The sequence below is a fragment of the Mobula birostris genome, chromosome 19, assembly GCF_030028105.1.
Source record: "Mobula birostris isolate sMobBir1 chromosome 19, sMobBir1.hap1, whole genome shotgun sequence".
Taxonomy (NCBI): Eukaryota; Metazoa; Chordata; class Chondrichthyes; order Myliobatiformes; family Myliobatidae; genus Mobula; species Mobula birostris.
In genome coordinates, this window is record NC_092388.1 from 34,493,874 (window position 1) to 34,516,255 (window position 22,382).

Consider the following 22,382-nt stretch of genomic DNA (forward strand, 5'->3'; position numbering starts at 1 on the left):
CTTCCCCTCTGTCATAACAACTCAGCACCTTGCCTCAATTTAGCTGAAACAAATAACTTGGCATTCTCATTTGCTTTTCAGTGATCAAGAATAATTAGCGTTACCGTTACTTGCAATTGGACAGCAGGATAGAATTTCGACATGAACAACCAGGAAAACTTGCAGAAATTTTTCAAATTAGCACCTGCACTACCAGTGGATGCAAAGGCAATTAACAGTTGCAAATCCCAAGCCTTCTACATTGTCCTGACCAGTGTCATCAGTAAAAATCATTGTTCAGTATGACCCTAAATTTTACTTTCTTTCTGAGTGAACAACATGAAAGTGCAGCCTGCCATGTGTCCAACTTCAAGTTATAAATGCAGCAGGTTTCACAAATGAATGTTGTGTTTTGACTGTATGCCCAGCTGAGCAATGGGAATACAAGGTATATCTTGGCAGCAATGCACAATAATTTATGGAACAGATTGACAGGCTCCTCTTTATCTGGCTCATAGTACTGTTAGTTAGTTTTACCTTTCTGTGTTCTTTTAAAATGCACCACTCCTGTTCATGTTTCTTTCCAGTACCTATAATTATACATAGCAGGAAGTCCTGACATGCATTGAATGGGCAGCCCAGAAGCCAACTGCCTCAGCAAATAGACATTGGTAGCTTGCCACAGTCAGTGGGATTTTGGAGTATCTGAAAAGTGTAGAACTGCCTAAGTATCACAGCGTTCCCCTAAATAACAAGTAAATCAAAAGCCGATAATTCATCTATGATTATTCCATTCAGGTCATTGATTGGAGCTTTGGGCCACAATTTATATCTGAAAGGATTAGCATTAGGCGCATGTCTGATATTGGGGAATTGTCAAGCACATCTACGTGAATTACACATCGAAGTCCAATTTTGCTATTAGCTTAACTAAACCTGAAATGATCACTAACTTAACTTACTATAAAATCAACTTTGGATTGCAATGAACTGAAAAAGAAACAGTGTCTAGTTTCTAGGCATGCATTTTTAATTTGGCACAACAATCCTTAAAGGGATGTAGGTCCCTCTTTTATTATACTCTGCTCTTGACATTCAATTCATAATGAGTACATGTATAGCTCTAAAACTGGCTTAACTCATTGAATCCAGAGAGATCAACTCTCCACTTCAAGTGTAAGTACGTGATGACAGATTCAAAATTCCCAGAGGTAATTTTTCTTCTGTCAAAGTCAAATTTATTGTCATATTCACAAGTACATGTATGCACAGGTGCAGCATGTTTACATGCACAGAGCATCATATAAGCAGCATTCACATGAGAAACATACTGTTAACATAATTTTCACATCATTTTTACAAGAAAGAACACAATTAAAATAAGGAAATATTATTTATTGCAAAGCGATCAAAGTGGCCATTGTGTTGCTAAAGTGTAGTGATTAGGATTTTTACTGATTGGTTCAAGAATCAAATAGTTAAAGGGAAATAGCTCTTCTTAAATCTAGTGGGTTGGGACTCTTGACTTCTGTTCCTCCTGTCCAAAGGTAGCTGCAAAGAGATGGCATGGCCTGGATGGTGGGGATCTTTGATGTCAGATTTTGCCCTCCTATCGGTATTGCTATTGGTGGGGAGGGATTTGCCTATGATGTCCACTACTTACTTTCCAGTGCATTTATATTACCATACAAAACAATGCTGCAAACAGTCAGTGTACTTTCGACAGTTGATCTTTGCTGTAGTGTTTGGTAACAAGCCAAACATCCTTAACCTCCTAAGAATGTAAAGACGCTGGCATGTTTTCCTTACGATTGCATCTGTGTGCTGTGCCCAGGTCAGGTCTATGGCTAACGTTAACGCCAAGGAATTTCAACCTGCTGACTCCTTCCACTGCCAATATCTCAATGTAGACTGGTGCATGTTCGCATTTCTTCCCCTTCGTGAGATCAACAATCAGCTCTTTAGTTTTGCTGATATTGAGCAAGAGGTTATTATTGCGGAACCACTCAACCAGATGTCCTATCTCACTCTGGTAAGCTGATTCACACCACCTGTGATTCATCCAACAACAGTAGTGCTGTTGGTGAATTTGAAAAGGGCTTTGGAGCTTTATCATGAATTGATCTTTTTTCAGTCTCATCTTACCCAGCTGATTAGTCAAAATTATTTTGTTTAATTAATTTCTACATCGTTTACTACTGTTGAAAACTTAAAGTGTTGAAAATAGCAGGCAATTTTAGTTTTATTTGTTTGTGCACAATTCCGCAGGTTATTTCTTCCTTCTTTCTGAAGACAAATTACTGTTGGTTTTGAATGAAGCATTACAGTTAGCTGAGACACCAAGATTAACTCATCCCCTTAACTTCTGAAAGGAAACTCCTTTACACATCTCAGGAAAGGAAAGGAACAAATTCAAAACAAAAAAATAAACAGATGCATTTCAGGTAATTTGCAGTTTTGTACAAATTGAGTTAACTTAAAGTTGTTCAACTGTAAAGATTAAATTATTTAGATGTTCTAAATATTATTCTTTAAATTGTACATTTTAATTGTTTTGAATTATCTTGAAATGTAATAATTTAAAATATTTTTATTTATTTTAAGTGGGACAGTATGTAATAACTTTTCATATCTGTTAAAATTTCAGAGAGAAATATGGCTATTGTTTTCCCAGCTTAAGGGACGCTCCTTAAGTCAATTTGAGATAAAACTACGGGGGAAGAAAATTCCCTTTGTTGGGTTACACTAAATACCCCAGTTGTATTCCTTCTGATTGATCCAATCAAATGGATATGGGTTTTAGTGCAGGGTTGCTAAAAGCATTTCTGGGGTAGAGTTTCCAACTTATAATAAGGAATGCCTTCACATTGCAGGGCCTCACTTTTCAGGATCTGGTTTCAAGGACCAATTTGTCCTAGCAAGTAAGTGTGGTCAGGAGACGCTTGTGGGCAGGTGACTTGTTCTCTGTGAAGAGCGAGATAGGAGTGTCTCATGTGCCAAATAATGAAAGGCAAATTCCTTCCTATTCTCATATCATGAATACAGAATTTTTTTTTACTCCTGCATTTTTATTAAAGCTTATGCTGTGGAATTTGTCTTTTTTAATTTGATTAAGTATTGATATTAATCAGTAATCTGACTCCACAAAACCATTGCACAGCTTCAAACATATTATTCAAAAGCCTTACAGTTTTTTTATAATGTTCTGTGTAATTAATGCTCTCAGTCATCACTCTGATGTCAGAGTGTGACATAGTAGCCAACTGTCCCAGATCTAAGAATTAACTAATATTGTTGATAAATTCTGGGGAAAAAAATAACATTTCTTTACTTCTTGCTGGCATTTGTGGAAATTAGTGACTAAATTGTTAGTTGTCATAACTGGGGACTATTTGTAGCAAAACTTCCTTGGATGACTTATTCACTAGATTTCAGGAAGTTCCAGATCTGGTCGATAGTTCATGATTTGTCAATAAATCTTTTGATACCATGAGTTGACATGAACTACATGCAAAGGATCTGAACCATCCATCATTTTGATCTACGATGAGGTTCATGTCAAAGCAACTACCTTTATTGCTTGGATGTAAATGGGACCAGTAGAGCTTACTGCCTGCTAATGTCAGCTAACTGGGAGCAGGGTGGACAATTTTCTGACATGTGGTGGCTATTCCGACAAATCACAATAGTTCTTTGGTGCATGATAAAATAAACAAAAATATCAACTATTGAATTAAACCTTTGGGAACATGGTATTGAACGGGTTACACTGTGCAGTTAAGAACTGCTTTCTTTGACACAGCAATGAAACAAGTTCATTGTTCCCACTGTAAAAGCACGTCCCATAAACCAGATGTGTTTCATTCCAAAACATTTGCCAGACTTTGGGTCAAAATATGCAGTGAATTTAACCACATGACTGCCGAAGAACTTAAAGCTACTTGTAATATCTTGTGTTTTATTACAGTCTAAGCAATATTTTTTAATCTATAATTTTGTTTAAAAAGATATAACACTGTTACTGATGTTAAGTACACCATGGACAATGTTCTGCTGTAATCTGTACAAAATTAGTACCAAATAGACAAAGTTTGTGACTATCTGAACCTGATTTTGTGGGAAAGTAGTAGAAGATGAGGAGGACAGCAAGAGAACCCAAAACACTTCCCTGAAGGTTGTACATTCTAATCTATACTATCCCTACACTTTTCCTCATGGGCAGCTATAAAGATGCACTAAAATAGCTTTATTCTTTGTGACAAATGACTATAAGTAGATAATGTGTTACTTTTAATACATTAAAAGTAAATAATTGCATCTTTGTTTTGCATTTTGTTTTAACTATTATTGATCTTTGACATTCATCTTTTTAAGATTTTAATGCGTATCACATTAATTCAATCAGTGGAGCAGAAAATATACTCATTCGTGCATTCATTGAACCGGATGCCAAATAAATTCAGCATCACAATGGAACAGAATTTTTGTTGTTGCATATAAGTATAAAAACATTAATGAATAAACTTAAAAGAGGTGGGGTTAAAACAATCTACTATTTAAAACAATTTACAGAAATGAGGTGATGAAGCTGTGGAATTCATTGCCACAGACAGCAGTGGAAGCTAAGTCATTGGGTATACTTAAAGTGGAGGTCAACAGGTTCTTGATTAGTGAGGACATCAAAGGTTATAAGGAGAAGGCGGGAGAATTGTGTTGAGAGGGAAATTAAATCAGCCATGATCAAATGGCAGAGCTGAATGGCCTAATTCTGCTTCAATATCTTATGGTCTTATGGAGTAATGGAATTTGAAGACCATCTGACTTTGTATGTGATGAGTGACACCACAGAAGCTCACTTTAACCTAGGTGTATTTTCACTGTTATCCCTCCATCATTATCACCACATTAGTGCAATGCAAGATATATGTGGTTTCAAAAAAATATTTTTCAGCCAATGACTTAGTGAACTCTTAATCCACATTTAAATTTTTTGTCATCCCACAACAGCAGGAAATGACCTCTTTGATCTTCCGGTTCCACAAAGAGCTATCTCCTCGTGGGAAATGAAATGTAATCCTGCCACACTGATAATTGAAACAGTACGTTTTCTGCTGCAAACCACAGTAGTGCACAATGGGTTGGCACTGTACACAAGGAAAAGTAGCTGGGATCCTGGTGTTTACATTTCATTTAGGAACATTGTGTAATTTATTGAATCAGTTACAATGGAAATTTTATATAATGGCATTGTTTTTTATGAAACAGTGAAATGCTTAGGGTTTAGTACTTTGTCTTTGAAATAACACATCATCAAAGGCTCTGAAATACCCCAAAAAAAATACAACATAAGTTTCTCATTCATCTCTGTTAGTGCAATTATATTATTATATCTGGGTAAAAGACGTGTTAATATGATAAAGACATTACCACCCCTGAATATTTAACAAGTTTAGATTCAAAATGCAAATATTAAACATCAGATTGACGATATGATTTAATGATTGCATTGTATGTAAAGAATTTTATAAAGTTCTGTGTAAAGAAGAGGTGGATACAGTCCATCACAGGAAAAGCCTTTGCCACCATTGAGCATATCCACAAGGAGTGCTGTCACAAGACAGCAGCATCCACCATCAAGGAACCCATCATACAGGCCACGCACTACTCTTGCTGCTGCCTTTGGGAAGGAGGTAGAGGAGTCTTTGGTCCCACACCATCCTTCGACAATCAGGCTCCTGAATCACCATGGATAACGTAACTCATCCTAACTCTGAATTGTTTCCACAGCCTAGGAACTCACTTTCAAGGACTCCACAACTCATGTTTTCGGTATTATTTATAAGTTATTTATTTATGATGATTATTATTTTTTTTCCCATTTGTACAGATCGTCTTCTTTTGCACACTGGTTGCTTGTCAGTTTTGTTTGTAGTTTTCATTGATTCTGCCGTATTTTTGTTCTACTGTGAATGCTTGCAAGAAAATGAATCTCAGAGTAGTATATGGTGACATCCACATACTGTGATAATAAGTCTACTCTGAACTTTAAACTGGACTCAAAATGATCTAGTTCCCAACAAAGTTATTTACATAAACAGTAATCCAAATCCTGGTGGATCATTTATTATGATGGTTTGAGCAGTTATGATTTATTCTGACACATTATTTTTTAATTTGTGGCTAGTTTTCTACCTTTCCTAATGCATGTACCTTAACTCTGTGTATTGCACCTTAGTCATTTGTCAATCATGCTGCTTACAACATTCAGCCTTTTAGAAGTTAAAATTCATTAAGGCTATTATATTATTTCTGTCTACCCTTTCTGTTATTTCTCCAAAAATTATTTAAACATGTTATTCCTTTTGATCCACTCAGATCCCCCTTTACTATACTTCCAAATTCTATATATGAATGAATGTGCATAGAACTCCAAAGCTAATGCAGTGGCAGAGCAAGGTTTATAACATAAGCCAATTTCAGTACAAATGGATTTAAAATTCATCACTTTTACTTTTTCCAAACTAGACCCTTCATTAAACCCTTGGTTTAATCAAGGGGAAAGGACATATTCCAGAAAAGAAGTAAGTATGACTACTCCTGACATCCCTTGATTGAGTGTGACATCAAACATTTTAGTTAAAGTATTGAGGATTATGGAGAAAACTTCAGCTCTTGTGAAAGCAAAATGTTTGCAGGATATCAGTCATCTTGGGACCAGAACATCACTGCAGTTATTCTTCAGGGCAACATAATAATTCCAGCCATACCAGGCTTCCCCATTAGAAACCTTTCTTTCACCAAAGGGTCAGAAATGAAGATAGGTGCCGATGATTGTACAGTAGAACACTTGCATCCTTCATCACATAGCACACCATCTACAAAAGCTACTGCAATTACTCACTAATAATTCATCAATAGCACCTTTCAAGCTCCAATCTGCAGTACTTGGGATGAGTGCCTTAAGTGTATCGACATGCTACTGCTAGCTACTTTACTCTAGATACACTCTTTTCTGTATGACCAGATTCTCCTCCATCTCCATCTAACTGGGAGTTTCTCCAATAGTATTTTTGGATAGGGGGTTCTAGGAATTATTCCCGGAATGATATAGGAACAACAGTGTACTTGCTTTGTCAGGATGATGGTGTTTGATACCCCATGTGCTTGCTACCCATATCCTTCTTAGTGTTGTAGAGTATGTATCTGAGAGTTGTTGTCAGAGTATTTAATGCAAACAATTGCAGTGCATTTTATAAAATATACATATTACAATGACTGTGCACCAGTAGTGAAGTGAGTGAATGTTTTGTCCGGATGCAGGCCAATCAAGCTGACCCTCTGCCCCTTCCCTCTTCAGTCCTGATGAAGGGTTCCAGCCCGAAACGTTGACTGGTCATTTCCACGGATGCTGCCCGGCCTGCTGAGTTCCTTCAGCAAGTTGTGAGTGTTGCTTTGACCCCAGCATCTGCAGAGCATTTTGTGTTTAAGCTGAGTTCAATGCTATGTTTGGTGTTAAACTTCTAAAGTTCCTTAAGGTTGTTGCAACTGGGAGAGGCAGTGAGTTCAAGCTCTCACTACCCATTAAATGCTCCCAATAGCATGTGACTCAAATAGCCTCTAATAACCAAGTCCAGCTCCTGGCTTTCACGTGTGACTTAGCTACTAAGACCGGTGCAACCGTTTCTACTGACAGGAGAAGGGGCAAAGGCAGGTTACTGACGCCTTAAAACCAGTCATTTTGGGTCAAAGGGTCTCATCAGCCGTGGTTGGCAGCTCATCTAGGAGAAGGAAAACTCTGATCTCAAACCTCCACTGTCTTATGGATATACCCACCCATGGGAAAGGCTTCGGGAGTAAACCCCAAGGGAAAAATCTGGAGATGGAGTCCCTAAGACAGTTCTAGGTTGAGTTCAACGCTGACTGGCAATTCCTGCGATGCTGCTGGTGCCAAACATTATTGCTTTCTGCCGTTCCTTTGGGTTCATCAGATGGGTCGAGAGGGGAAGCTTGCTATGTGGGCAACAGCTTGCTCCCCATATTATACTGCCATGGCTTGCATACCTAGACAGTAAGGGTGCAACATACAGGGTCGACTCTGACCGACGAGAAACCTCTTGAAGGTATTTGGAACTGACAGAGTATTCTATCACAATCCTTGCTTATGTTTTATGAACAGTGATGTTAAGAGATGTGTAACTCACCACAGGGTACCCAGCCTCTGGCCTGTTCTTTTAGTTGCAGCATTAATGTAGCTGGTCTAGCTGAGCTTATAGTCACAAGAATGGCAATGGGAATTTGATGATGGTAATGCCACTGATTATCGGGGTAGCTGGTTAGAATGTCCATTTTTGAGATCGTGAATGTTAGACACATCTGAGACATCAATATTCCTTTTCACTTTTCAGTCCAAGCCTGGACATTGACCAGGTCTTACTATATGCTGAATAGACTGCTTCATGTGCTGAGGAAATTAAATTAAAACATCTGCAGTATCCCCACATTTGAGCCTATGATGACAGGAAGGTTATTGCTGAAGCAGATGGGTATTGGCTACTGCTGTCAGGGAACTCTGCAATGTTATTTTCAGGTGAGTATGTCTGATGTACAATAGCTATACTAACCATTCTCTAGGCAAATGATGAATCCAACAATTGGACGTTTTCCCCTTGATGCTCATTAACTTCTGTTTTTACCTGACTCTTCCTTGTTACAATTGGTCAAATGCTGTCCTTATGTCCACAGCATTTGGGTCTTTGGTCCATGCAGAGTCAAGTGGTTGTGGCAACATCAAGCTGTATATTAGTGAGATGATTAATCAGAATAGGTGCTACATTGATAGATGATACCTCCATCACTTTGCTGGTGATTGAGAATGACTATTTGGATGGTATTTAGTTGGACTACATTTGCTTTCCATTTTGAGAGCAGGACACACCTGGACATTTTTCCACATTGTTGGGTAGAAATATGGAAGCTGGACCAGCTTCATAAGATATCGAGCTAGTTCTGGAGCACAGATCTTCAGGTCGTCAACAAGGCTGATGACCATTGCCGCTACTTGACTCAGTGCTCTAATCTAGGGGTCCCCAACCTTTTTTGCACCGCGGACCAGTTTAATATTGACAATATTCTTGTGGGCTGGCCGACAGGGGGTGGGGGGTGGGGTTGGGGGGGTAGGGGTTAATCACAACCGGAATATAGGTGATAGCTCAACTGTAAGTCACTTATCAGTGGCTAATACACTCAATTTTGTTTCTAAAAAGGATTTTCTAACGAATTTAATATTAAACACACAGCGCATATTTTCCTCGCATGAATATAGTGATAAGTCAATTATAAGTCATAAGGGGGTTCCTTACGTCCAGTCTACTCCGCAATTTAGTTTTCGTTGCATTCATTGCAAAAAACTCCGCTTCACAGAGATATGATATTGGAAATGGAAGCAACATTTTCAGTGCTTTCGTGGCTATCTCAGGATATTCAGCCTTGACTTTGATTCAGAATGCCAGCAGAGATGTTATGTCAAACATACATTTCAGCCCACTGTCATTTGCAAGTTTGCGGAGTTGATCTTCTTCCCGCGTTGACATGGATGATTCACCCGGGGACATTCACATATGGGTCACAGACCCATTCCTTTACACGTCTTGAGTCATTTGCGGTTGGGAAGTAATGCTTGAATTCTGCAGACAGCGAAGTTAGGTGTTCACGCACCAGCTGTGAGAAGGATGGTGCAGCCTCAGTCTCTCCCAAATTCCCAGCTAATGTTGGGAATATGTCAAATATGCCATTGTCCACTCGCCATCCCCACAGTTCCAGTTTGGCTGTGAAAGCAGGCACTTTATCTGCCAACTTGAAGACAGTTGTCATTCTCCCCTGAAGTGACAAATTGAGTTCATTGAGCAGGTTGAAGATGTCACACAGATAAGCGAGTTTTGCTATCCACTCCTCGTCACTGAAGTGTGCTGCCAGTGGCGGCTTTTTTCCTGAAAGAAATCTCTGTAGCTGCTCTATTAACTCAAAAACCCTGGCCAGGGCTCTCCCCCTTGATAGCTACCTGACTTCAGTGTGTAAGAGAAGGCATTTGTGCTCTGCATCTATTTCCTCACAAAGCTGCTCAAACAGACGTGAGTTAAGGGTGTTTGCTTTGTTGTCATTGATAACTTCAACCACATCACTCAATACGCTGTTAAGATCAGGTGACATTTTTCGGCTAGCCAGCATTTCCCAGTGTGTGACATAATGTGTAGACTGGCATTCAGGAGCAACCTCTTTGACTCGGGTAGTGAAACGAGACTCATTAAGCTGTTCCAAAAGCTGTGCTTCGATGTCCTCCGCTATGTCATCCATTCTCCTTAAAACTGTGGTAGCTGAAAGAGAAACCTGTGCCATCTTGTTAGCTGCAGCTTCTCCCAACAGCTCACGGCACATGTCCTTGGCAGCAGGCAGAATTAATTCTTCACCAACAGTGAAAGGCTTCTTAGCCTTAGCAATATGGCTAGCCACTAAGTACAATGCTCTCAGAGCAGCAGCATTTGTGGAGGTGGTGGCTCCCAGCACTTGCTTCTGTCCCGCTTGCTCACGTTTTTTCTGCTCAAAAAACTCAAGGGGTTTTTCTTTAAGTGCAGAGTGCTTGGACTCAAAGTTCTGAAGCAGTTTTGACGGCTTCATTGCCTCATTAGACAGCTTGTCTCCACATATCATACACACAGGGGCACGGGGCTCGTGAGTCACTGGTCACAATAAAGCCATATTTTATGTACGACTCATAGTATTTTCTGTTGAAGGAAGCTTTCTTTTTTTTTGCAGTCTTGGTCTCAGCTGTTTGGACGTTATCATCATCGTTAGGCCTTTCATGTCCCCTATCATCTCTTCCAAAGAAACTCTCAAGCGAGGTTTGTTTTTCACTCATCGAGTAGTTGTAGGTTAATGACCGACTGATGTCCTTGTGTGGGTAATGACCTCACATGCGTTCAAGTTCAATAGTGGGCGTGACAGGGAATGAGAAAAGGTGCTGTTGACTCATGTCGTTCCCTCGCGGCCTGGTAGCACATGCTTTGCGGCCCACGGCCCGGTGGTTGGGGACCACTGCTGTAATCCATATTTTGATTATACATGGAGTGAATGAAATTGGCTGGTTTTTGAAATAGTGGGAACCCAGGGAGAGGGTACAGTTGGTTATCCGCTTATCCTTGCCAGCTGCATGTGGTTATCAATGCTTCTGCCTTGTCCCTAGTACACACATAAAGCTATCATTAAATGTGGAGATACATATGGAGCCTCCTCCTCGCTTCTTCTTCGGTTGTCCATTGAAATCTGATGACGACGTCCACTCCTTTAACGGTAAGATCTCTGATGATTATACAGTCCTATCCTGGACCCACAATCTCTATTGCAGGTGGGACATGTATATGTGGTAGTGGTGGCAACCATGGCTGCATTTCTCCTGGCTCTCTTCTGTTGTCTTCTGGTTGTTCTTTCCATCTACAGCATACAAACCCCGTCCCTACACAGCTGTCACCAAGTGGTACAGTCAGCAGCAACATCTTCCAGGTCCTCGGGTCTGATCTTGCACTTCCTTAAAGCATTCTTCATCTGATCCTTATAGCGCTTCTTTGGCCTTCCAGCTGAGCGTCAACCATGATGTAGCTGGCCGTATAACACTCTGCAGGGTAGCCGACATGGGGGCATCCTTATCACATGCCCCAGCCACTGCAGCTAACACTGGGTGATCATGGCCTCAATACTTCTGTAATTGGTCTTTACAAGTATTTCAGTGTGAGGCACCCACTCATGCCAGGTAATTCCCAGGATACGCTGGAGGCAGCTTATGTGGAAGCGCTCCAAGGACTTGATGTGACGGCTGTAGGTTACCCAAGCTTCACAGCTATAAAGGAGGGCGGTGACACAGACTGCTTGGTATACGGTGACCTTTGTGGAGGGTCGAAGGCTCCTATTCTGAAACACTCTACACCGAAGTCTCCCAAAGGCAGCTGATGTCTGTTTAATGCGGCTCTGGATGTCGTTGTCAGTGCCGCTATCCTCAGAGAGAATGCTCCCCAGATATTTGAAAGGTGGCACTACTCCTCCTCTCATTACCTGCTTAAACATGCACTACCATTAACAATTACATGTTGTAAAACTGCAGAACTTCAGTCAAATCTTTTGGTTATTATACCTATATTTATTTATAAACTTGATTATGCAAAATTTACATTCCTCAACTAAGACCACCAAATAGCCCGGTAATTCTCTTCCTGTCTATGACAAGAAGAGCATGAAATTGATTTTTTACAGACGCATTGTTACAGTTTAGGTTAGTTTATAAGTTATTTGACTATTTTAGCAGGATCATGTTCCTTAAGGTTGTTATAGCTGGGGGTGGTAATGGGGTCAAGCTCCCACTACTTATTAAATGCTCCTAATGGCGTGTGCCTCAATTAGCTTCTGACTACCAAGTCCAGCTCTTGGCTTAGCTACTGAGCCTGGCGGAACCGTTTCGACTGACTGGAGAAGGGACGAAGGTGGGTTACTGGCGCCTTAAAACCTGTCACTTCGGGCAGATGGGGCTCGTCAGCCGTGGTTGGCAGCTCATCTAGGAGAAGGAAAACTCTGATCTCAAACTTCCGCGCCTTGCAGCTATAACCACTCATGGGAAAGGCTTTGGGAGTAAACCCAGAGCTGGAATCCCTGAGGCAGTCCTGCGTTGAGTTCACTGCTGATCATCAACTCTTGTGATGCTACTGATACCAAACCATATCGGTCTCTGCTGTTCCTTTGGCTTCATCAGATGTATGGAGAGGAAGAGCTCGCTACAAGAGCAACAGCTGGCTCTCCAAATCGTACTGCTCAGACTTACACATCCAGACAGCTAGGATGCAATATCCATGGTCAACTCTGGTAAATGGAGGCCCTCGACACGACTTGATGTTGTGAAGCATTAAAAGTAAAATTGAATTTACCTTTAAGAGTATTAGTGGTACGAAGCCAATTGGATCCATTCTAAAGCTTTAGAAAAGGAAGGAAATGTGTCAACCAGAGTTCATGTGGCCACTTTGGAATTTCTAACTGGCAAACAGGATTTGAGTATATTATTTATAACCATAATATCCTCATGTTGACTGCAAGTCCATGAGAAAAAAAAATCGAACAATTTGACAATTAGAAAAACAGAAGCTTTAACAGCAAGGTCCAAATTCCTGTTGTGCAAAATATATTATTAATGAATGCATTCTTGTAATATTTGTTTACTTTCTGTTATTAAAGGCATGTGGGTTACTATTGAAAACAGGATTTTATTAATTCATTTTACTAATATTTCTCAGTAAAATGAGTATTAGAATACAGTTACAAAAGAGGGCTATTGAAACCTGTGAATTTGGTCCACCTTTTAACAAGATAGTTGATCTGTGACCTTACATTATGGTTCACATTCCTTTATTCCATGTTTCATTAATAACTTCTGATTAACAATGGTCGATTAAGTGTAGATTTAACATGAACCTTTGACCTAACACAGCTTAGGCCAAAGTGACCATGCAAGTACTCTGGTAAAGAAGGTGTAAGACCCGTTTGCATTTGTTGGTCAAAGCATTATGCGTAAGAGTAAGGAAGTCAGGCTACAGCTATATAAAATTTAGATTAGATTGCACTTGGACTATTGAGTGCAGGACTGCCCCCCCCCCCATTAACTGAAGGGTGAAGAGGGTTTGGAGAGGGTGTAGAAGATGTTCACCAGAATGCTGCTTGGAATCGAAGGTATGAGCTATAGGGAGGAGCTGGACAAACATGGAATACCAGAGGCTGAGGAGAGACCTGACAGAAGTATATGAAATAATGACAGCCACAGATAGGGTAGATAGTCAGAATCTTTCTTTCAAAGTCAAGTACTAGTGGGCATGCATTAAAGCGAGAAGGGGAAAGTTTAGGGAAGATGTGCAGGGCAAGTTCTTTTTTAAACACAGTGAGTGGAGGTACTTGGTTCTAACCTTTGAATTGTCTACCTACCCCAGACTTCAATACCAGTAGAAATAGTTTTTCTTCTCTATGGACTTGATTAATTCTCTTCATTACATTCAAAACTTCAATATGATTGCTTCATATACTTCTAAATCCCAACAGATACAAAGTTAGACCATATAATCTCACTTTTTAACTACCAGAGGTCTGATATTATTCCAGAAAATCAATGCTGCACTCCTTCCATAGCTAATACTGTATCTACCTATTGCCCATTACGCAGCTGGTGTTTAGGGCAGCAAAGAAGGTCCTCCATCTCTGGCGGTGTTCAGGGCTTCCTTCATTGTGTCAGCAGCTCAGTTTTCACCACTGTCAGTCATGCAAGTCCTGGGTGGATACACTGGAATACCATCTCGCTCAGATTTAGAAGGATTCTTCATTGCTGTTTTCAGAACAGTTTTGTTTTACCAATCAGGGTTGCTAGCCCTGAGTTGAATCCCCAAATCCGGAGGACCATTCTTAGCCTGGCTTTTCCTTTGGCCTGTTTGGCATGGGTGACTTTACCAAAAACCTAAGCATGAAGCTCATACTCCAGCCTGCATAGCTCTCCAGGTTATAGAGGCACTCAAACCTCCAAAGCATAACAAGGTTGTGCCTCTTCCAGATAGCTAGTATTTTTATCCCAAAATATAGTACTAACTTAGCATATATCAGGCTGGTTTACATTACTGAAGTATATGAATTCCATATTTCTAAATATAAATGTCAAAATTCCATTACCTATTCTGCAGAAATCCATGATACTTTCATGATATATGAAATTAATTCCTTTGGACCTTCGCTGTTTCAAACTTCATATTATCATTCCATTCTTTTGAGGTCTAAACTGCACTTATCTACACTGAATTCCATGTAACTTGGCCCTTTTCGGGGGCTTCAATTTTAGGAGAGTATGGAGATATTCAAAAGAAGGAGAATCCTATCTGCAGGCTGAGAATAAATGGGGAAGACATAAAACAAGTACAGAACCTTTGCTACTTAGGAAGCTGGGTGACATCAGATGGCAGGTGCGACATGGACATCAAAAGAATAGGGATGGTAAAAGACACCTTTACGAGAATGAGGAGTATACTGACCAATACTAAACTAGGCATGACAACCCACTTCAGAGTACTGAAATGTTACATTTATCCAATTATGTTATATGGCTCCGAATGTTGGACAATATCTAGTAACATGAGGAAATGAATTGAAGCAGCAGAGGTGTGGTTTTTGAGGAGGATGCAAAGAATATCATGGATGAATCAAATATCTAAGAAGGATGTCATGAACAGAGCAAACACAAAAAGAGAAATAATGTATGAGATCATGAAAAGGCAACGTAACTTCATTGGACCCGTGATTAGGAAAGAGGAGTTAGAATGCATGCTAATTATGGGAAAGATTGAAAGGAAGAAAGCAAGAGGAAGACAAAGACAAATGATGATGGAGACAGCAGCCAGAGAACTGGAAATGAATACCAATGATTGATCCACTTGACCCGAAACAGGAGTGTGTGGGCCATGGCAGTCAAAGCTCAAACTGGGCAGGGCACCTGATGATGATGACGTATCTTGAAAAATGTCTATTATCTATTTTCTTCGATACAACTGAGTATTGCTCTAATCTGTATGTACTTCCCAGTATGGATGAACTTTCTGTGCAGGTCCCAAAACATGAACAGCCTTACTGAACCCTATGGATGGCTCTTCTACTCCATGAGTGCAAATATCAAGATTATATGACACAGGAACAGGACTTTCAATCCAAAAATCCATACTGACCTTTAAGAAGCCATTTGAATCAATCCTATATTAATCCCACTTGGTTCTCTCTACATTCCCATCAGCTTCCCCCAATTCTACCATTCATCTGTGGGTAATTTACAGTGGCCAATAAACCTACTAACAGACATGTTTTGGGATGTGGGAAAAAAACCAGAGCATACAGAGGAAACCAACCCAATCACAAGAGAACATACAAACCCACTCGAGCAGCATCAGAGATCAGGACTGAACTGAAGCTGTGAAGCACCTGCACTATAACCTGTCCCACTATGTCTCACAAAATACTGTAAGCACTGCAGACCTTCAGTATTAAGACAGTAAAGTGGGTATACTCCTAGGCAATTATACATAGAAAATCAGTCAAAATTATGCAAAATTAATTAATTTTCCATTAGAAATAACTAACATTCCATCTCTCACTTCATCCGCTAACCTCTCTCTCTATAATAGAGTGTATAGAAGTATTATTCTCTTATTGGGCTCTATACAGAATTCTTAATATAACCACTAGTACACTATTTTTTATGATAAATGTGATAAAATATAATGTCAACAGTCTTTTTTATTGTCAGCAGTCTTGGACATACAGATATGTAGTGGCAAGTTAGTTAAAATCCAAAGTAGATTTCAGATAATTAGGAAGTAATTCTGGGGAATATGTGGAAAATTTTTAAGGCTTTGAAAATATCTGTTTATATATTATATGCTGAAATGCAATACCAGCAACATTCAAATAGGGAAAATTTAGTAGATATTTAAAAGATAAAAAATGGTTGGGCTTTAAAGAAAGCAAAACGTGGGGCTGTTTCTGGCTTAAATATGGTGTTAGTGGGCTAAAGCATATCAATGTTTTGCTGGCAGTTCTATGGAGACCACTGGTATGAATATCTTCAGGGGTCTGTGCATTCCTAACTTCTAAACCAAGGTACTGCATTGTGGGTGTGAAGAACACACTGGAGGTCAGACACTGGCACAACTGACATCACATTCCATTGCTGTGCTCAGTATTTAGCTCAGGGAAAGAGTTGAGTTATGCTGAACTGGAGATCTGAATGCACATCTTGTCTGACCTTTCACCTTCATGCCATTCACACAGGTGCATTTGAATAGGGCTACCAAATTAGGTGGATAAGATAAAGTTATGGTTTTAACATCTTTTTCTTTATTTTGAAGTGTGTTATTGTTCTTAAATATGTCATACCATATAAATGTATGTTTAAAAACAATTTATATGTTTTAAAATTTATTTAGTAATTTACAGTTTTAGAACTATTTTAATGTTCTTCAATGTCTCTTATCATTAGAGCCATTTAGAATGAATTGAAAATTCTTTGGCAGCAACAAGCTCAGAGATGGGACATAGTCACCACTCACAGACTGGTCTGTTCCATGGGATTCTGGTAGTGGCTAGGCCAAAAATTCAATTTATCCCGTTGTGCTGCAGATTAAATGTGAGGCATTGACTGGGTCAAGCATGATGAATACTTCAGGTACTTGGCATTGCTGCTGTGAAAGAAGTCACACTTTTTATTCTATGCCTTACAGTGTGATAATTTACTGTGTGCCCATGCACTCTCTGTGAAGCACACTGACCAGTAATTCCAAATCACTACCAAGCATTGACCACCATTTACACTAATCCCATATTAATCACATTTTTGATTCTCTTCAACTCACTCTACATTCTACCCATCATCTACAAATTAGGGGCTGTTTATAGTGGTCAATTAACATAATAACTCACAGGTGATTGAGTCATGGGAGGAAATTGGAACACTTGGAGGAAACCCATGGGGTTATAGTGAGGAAGTGCAAACTCCAGACACACAGCATCCAAGGTCAGGATTAAACCCTGGTTTCCAGTGCAGTAAGCAGCACCTCTATCTGCTGTACCACTGTGCCACAATTTATATAAAATATACTGTATATGTCCTACCCACCAAGCAGTTAAATTGTCACGCTAAAGACAGGCTAGAAGGCATTTCAATCAACTAACATCAATCTGGTTTTGTACTGATAGCAGGTGGTTTCAACACTGACAATTTATACTTATAAATTATCGCAGTTTAACATAATAAAATATCCTAAAGTGCTTTATATTTTTAATCAATAATGTTTGTCACAGTCACATTTTAGAACAGCCAATAGTCAAGGCTGTAGATACTAGGAAATGGAAAGACAGGAAGAGTAGAGATCTTGAAAGGTTCAAAAGTGAAGATAGTAAGGTGTAGCTTTAAATCATCAATTTTTGAATAATTTTGCTGAGGGCAGCCCATTGCTGTAAAATAGCACAGGGCCTGGAAATAAGTTCCTGGAAAAGCCCAGAGGTAACTGTATAGAAGCAAGAAGGGAAGTCATTGTGTGTGATTGTCTGACAGTGAGTCAATAGATGGGGATTGAACCAGGCAAAAGCAGTCCCACCTAACTGAACCAGAAAGGAAAAGCTATACGGGAGGATAGAACAGTCAATCATTTCAAAAGCTAAACAGGTCAGAGGGGTTGATCAGGTTTTTTTTACTGTACACACAATTACAATTAAATAGGTTAATAAGTTCTGTTTATGACGAAACTGCAGAGTCCAAACCTACAAATGAATAAAATATGACCCAGAGGTGACAAACTGTTGAAGGACTTTGAAGATAAAAGCTGTGTTGGAGGAGGAAAGTTAATTCCAAGGATCAAGAGAATAAAGGTTGCCTTCATGTGAAAGATTTTGATTGTGGCTGATTTAAAGGTCAGAATCAGAATCAGAATCAGAATCAGGTTTATTATCACCGGTATGTGACGTGAAATTTGTTAACTTAGCAGCAGCAGCAGTTCAATGCAATACATAATCTAGCAGAGAGAGAGAAAATAATAAATAAGACATAATAAATAAACAAGTAAATCAATTACATATATTGAATAGATTATTTTAAAAATGTACAAACACAGAAATACTGAATATTTAAAAAAGTGAGGTAGTATCCAAAGCTTAAAGGTCCATTTAGGAATCGGATGGCAGAGGGGAATGAGCTGTTCCTGAATCACTGAGTGTGTGCCTTCAGGCTTCTGTACCTCCCACCTGATGGTAACAGTGAGAAAAGGGCATGCGTTGGGTGCTGGAGGTCTCTAATAATGGCCGCTGCCTTTCTGAGACACCACTTGCTAAAGATGTCCTGGATACTTTGTAGGCTAGTACTCAAGATGGAGCTGACTAGATTTACAACCTTCTGCAGCTTCTTTCGGTCCTGTGCAGTAGCCCCTCCATACCAGACAGTGATGCAGCCTGTCAGAATGTTCTCCACGGTGCAACTATAGAAGTTTTTGAGTGTATTTGTTGACATACCAAATCACTTCAAACTCCTAATAAAGTAAAGCCACTGTCTTGCCTTCTTTATGACTACATCAATATGTTGGGACCAGGTTAGATCCTCAGAGATCTTGACACCCAGGAACTTGAAGCTGTTCACTCTCTCTATTTCTGATCCTTCTATGAGGATTGGTATGTGTTCCTTCATCTTACCCTTCCTGAATAGCAAATACGTGAAGAAAGAAAACCACTAACCAAATAGCTAACATGAGAGTTATGAAGAGAAGTTACTTGGTCAACAGCTAGGGAAAACTGAAGAAAAGGAGACAGGTTGCAAGGAAAAGATGTTCTTCAGTGAATCATGAGGGGAAACAGAGAGCAAATGATGAGAGATACAGATTTAGAGACAGGCTGGAGGGCGGATGGTGGATTGGTCTAGCAGGGATCCTTATGGTAAGTGAGGCATCATGGAATCTACAAAGTAACAAAAGCAATTCATTGGATGGTTTCAATGTTAGTTGCAAAAGTCCTTAAAATCCTTACATTTGTTAAAGGTGAGAATGAAACTAACAAGAAAGAGGGCTTAAGAAGATGATTATTAATGAATAGAAATAGGTGGCTAATCTTACAATCTACAGGATCCAGTATGAGTTAGGGATTGGCACTGATGTGTGGTGGTTAGCACAATGCTTTACATTTCCAGCAACCCCAGTTCAGTTCCCGCAGCTGCCTGTAAGGAGTTTGTACGTTTTCCCCATGAATGCGTGGGTTTCCTCTGGTGCTGTGGTTTCATTCCAAAGTGCAAAGACATACTGGTCGATAGGTTAATTGGTCATTGTGAATTGTCCCATGATTAGGCTAGGATTAAATCAGGGGTCACTGGGTGGTGTGGCTCAAAGGGCCGAAAGGGCTTATTCCAGGCTGTATGTCAATAAATAAATAATTAATTGTTAAATACTTCCTCGGAAATGTAGGTACAAAGGCTCAGAGTGCTGCCAAAACTGACCCTTTGTGCATGCCCAAGCTTGCTTAGAGACTGCTATGTCTAAGTTTTTAAATTTCATTCTCAGCAACCAACCAGCACTAAAACATAAAGGATCTCTGCACTCTTTCAACTCCAGCTTAATTCCCATCCTATTTTAATTTGCTCCATCATTGATGGCTATTTCTTCAGTATCCTCAACCATTAGCTCTGGGATTTTGTATCCAAACATATTAATGTTATGTGGCTCAGTATCTTACTCTATTCATTAACATTTCAGTGGCATAATTGGAAACATTATACTTTATTACAGTACTTTATAAACCTGCCTGTTATTAACTTTATTATTGGCTTCTGCATGGCATTTACAGTACATTTCATTCCAAAGGTGGACACAAATGAATTTGGGCTGTAAAGACTAACGGGATATTATCAGAGATGAATAAAACAAAATAATTAAAAAGATCATCCTGCTGAAGGGTTTCGGCCCAAGACATCGACTGTACTCTTTTCCATAGATGCTGCTTGGCCTGCTGAGTTCCTACAGCATTTTGTCTGTGATGATCAAATAGATCTTTATCTGCTCTTGAGTAATGAGAGGTGAGAGGATATTTGAGATCGAAAATTGAAGAATGGCTGTGCATAAGGAAAATATTGTATTTTCCCTGTGAATTCACAGGATATTGATTTGAGATGATGCTAAAATCAGCAAAGATGAAAAGGCATTAATAGAGAAGACAAAGGAAAAAAAATTAATGAAGGTACCTCAGTGATAAATTTCACATTATCGTGAACTGTAGCTCTAACGGAATTATATGAATCTGTTAACAAAAGGAAGACTAAAAGAACAAACAATAAGATCAATAAAAGCATCATTTAAATGTCAATCTACTTTTGTAAAATAAACTTTCATGATAATAAAGCAAAGTGGGCTTCCCCATGTGGCACATTTTCCCCTTTTACAAATTTAACTTGAGTCATATTACTTGCTCTCCAGAATATAAGAACAAAAAAGAGGGTTACGACTTTTTGAAAAGAACTGAGGTAACTCACCTACTGTGAGCATGCGTCAGGAAATAATGTGTGCAGTGTTCTTTTGACTTATTTGAATAAACATAAAATGAATGTAAAGCAGGTCTAAAATTTACCAATGTGTGTTTTCAAAGCATCTTAAGGATTCAGAAAAATAGATGCAAACTTCAAGCACTATCATGCGTTTTTAGTAGCAACACCAGCATGCTGAATTCAACCTTGAATTTGAATTACCAAGTTAGCTTCCAGGTTCACTTTAAGAGACTCTTGTACTTTAGTACACACTTTAAAAAATGTTTGCACCAAATTTTAGATGAGATGTTCAACTAAGCTCACCTTAACTTGAGAAAAGATCTGTGACTTTGTTCATGTTACAACTTTTGGGGCCTCGACTGGGATACCTTTGTGTGACCCATCATGTGGCCAGTGATCTCTACAGTCTAAGTGGGTGAATATTTTTAAAATTCGCACCACTCACACTTAGATCTGTTCGGGTTGCTGACTTTGGGATCATACGGTGTCATGAACATGGCGGAGAGTTGAACTAGTAGATATAAAAGTAGTGTGGTGGGCGTGCATGTACTTGTGTTTATATAAGAGACTAAACATTTGTGCGTTAGTTAGGTAAGATGAGGCCACCGTTATGAAGGGTGGTTACTGACCATTTGTGATGCCAGTGGAGTGCATGTATACTCGTTCAGGGAACTGTCTAGTGGCAGATGCATTTTCAAGTACATTTGTTCGTGTGGGCACGTGGCCAAGTGGTTAAGGTATTGGACTAGCGATCTGAAGGTCATGACTTCAAGCCGAGGCAACGTGTGTTGTGTCCTTGAGCAAGGCACTTAATCACACATTGCTCTGCGACGACACTGGTGTCAAGCTGTATGGATCCTAATGCCCTTCCCTTGGACAACATTGGTGTCTTGGAGAGGGGAGACTTGCAGCATGGGCAACTGCTGGTCTTCCATACAATCTTGCCCAGGCCTGCGCCCTAGAGAGTGAAGACTTTCCAGGCGCAGGTCCATGGTCTCGCAAGACTAACAGATGCCTTTACTTGTTTGTTTTAATAATATATCTGTGATTGTTTTAAATGCAAAGGAATACAACAAAAGACAACTAAAAAAGATGGGAGATAAAGTGTGCATTCAGGACGAAGGGTCTCAGCCCAAAACGTCAACTGTACCTCTTCCTAGAGATGCTGCCTGGCCTGCTGCATTCACCAGCAACTTTTATGTGTGTTGCTTGAAATTCCAGCATCTGAAGATTTCCTCGTGAATATGAGAGCAAATTAGCCAATAATATAAAGCAGATA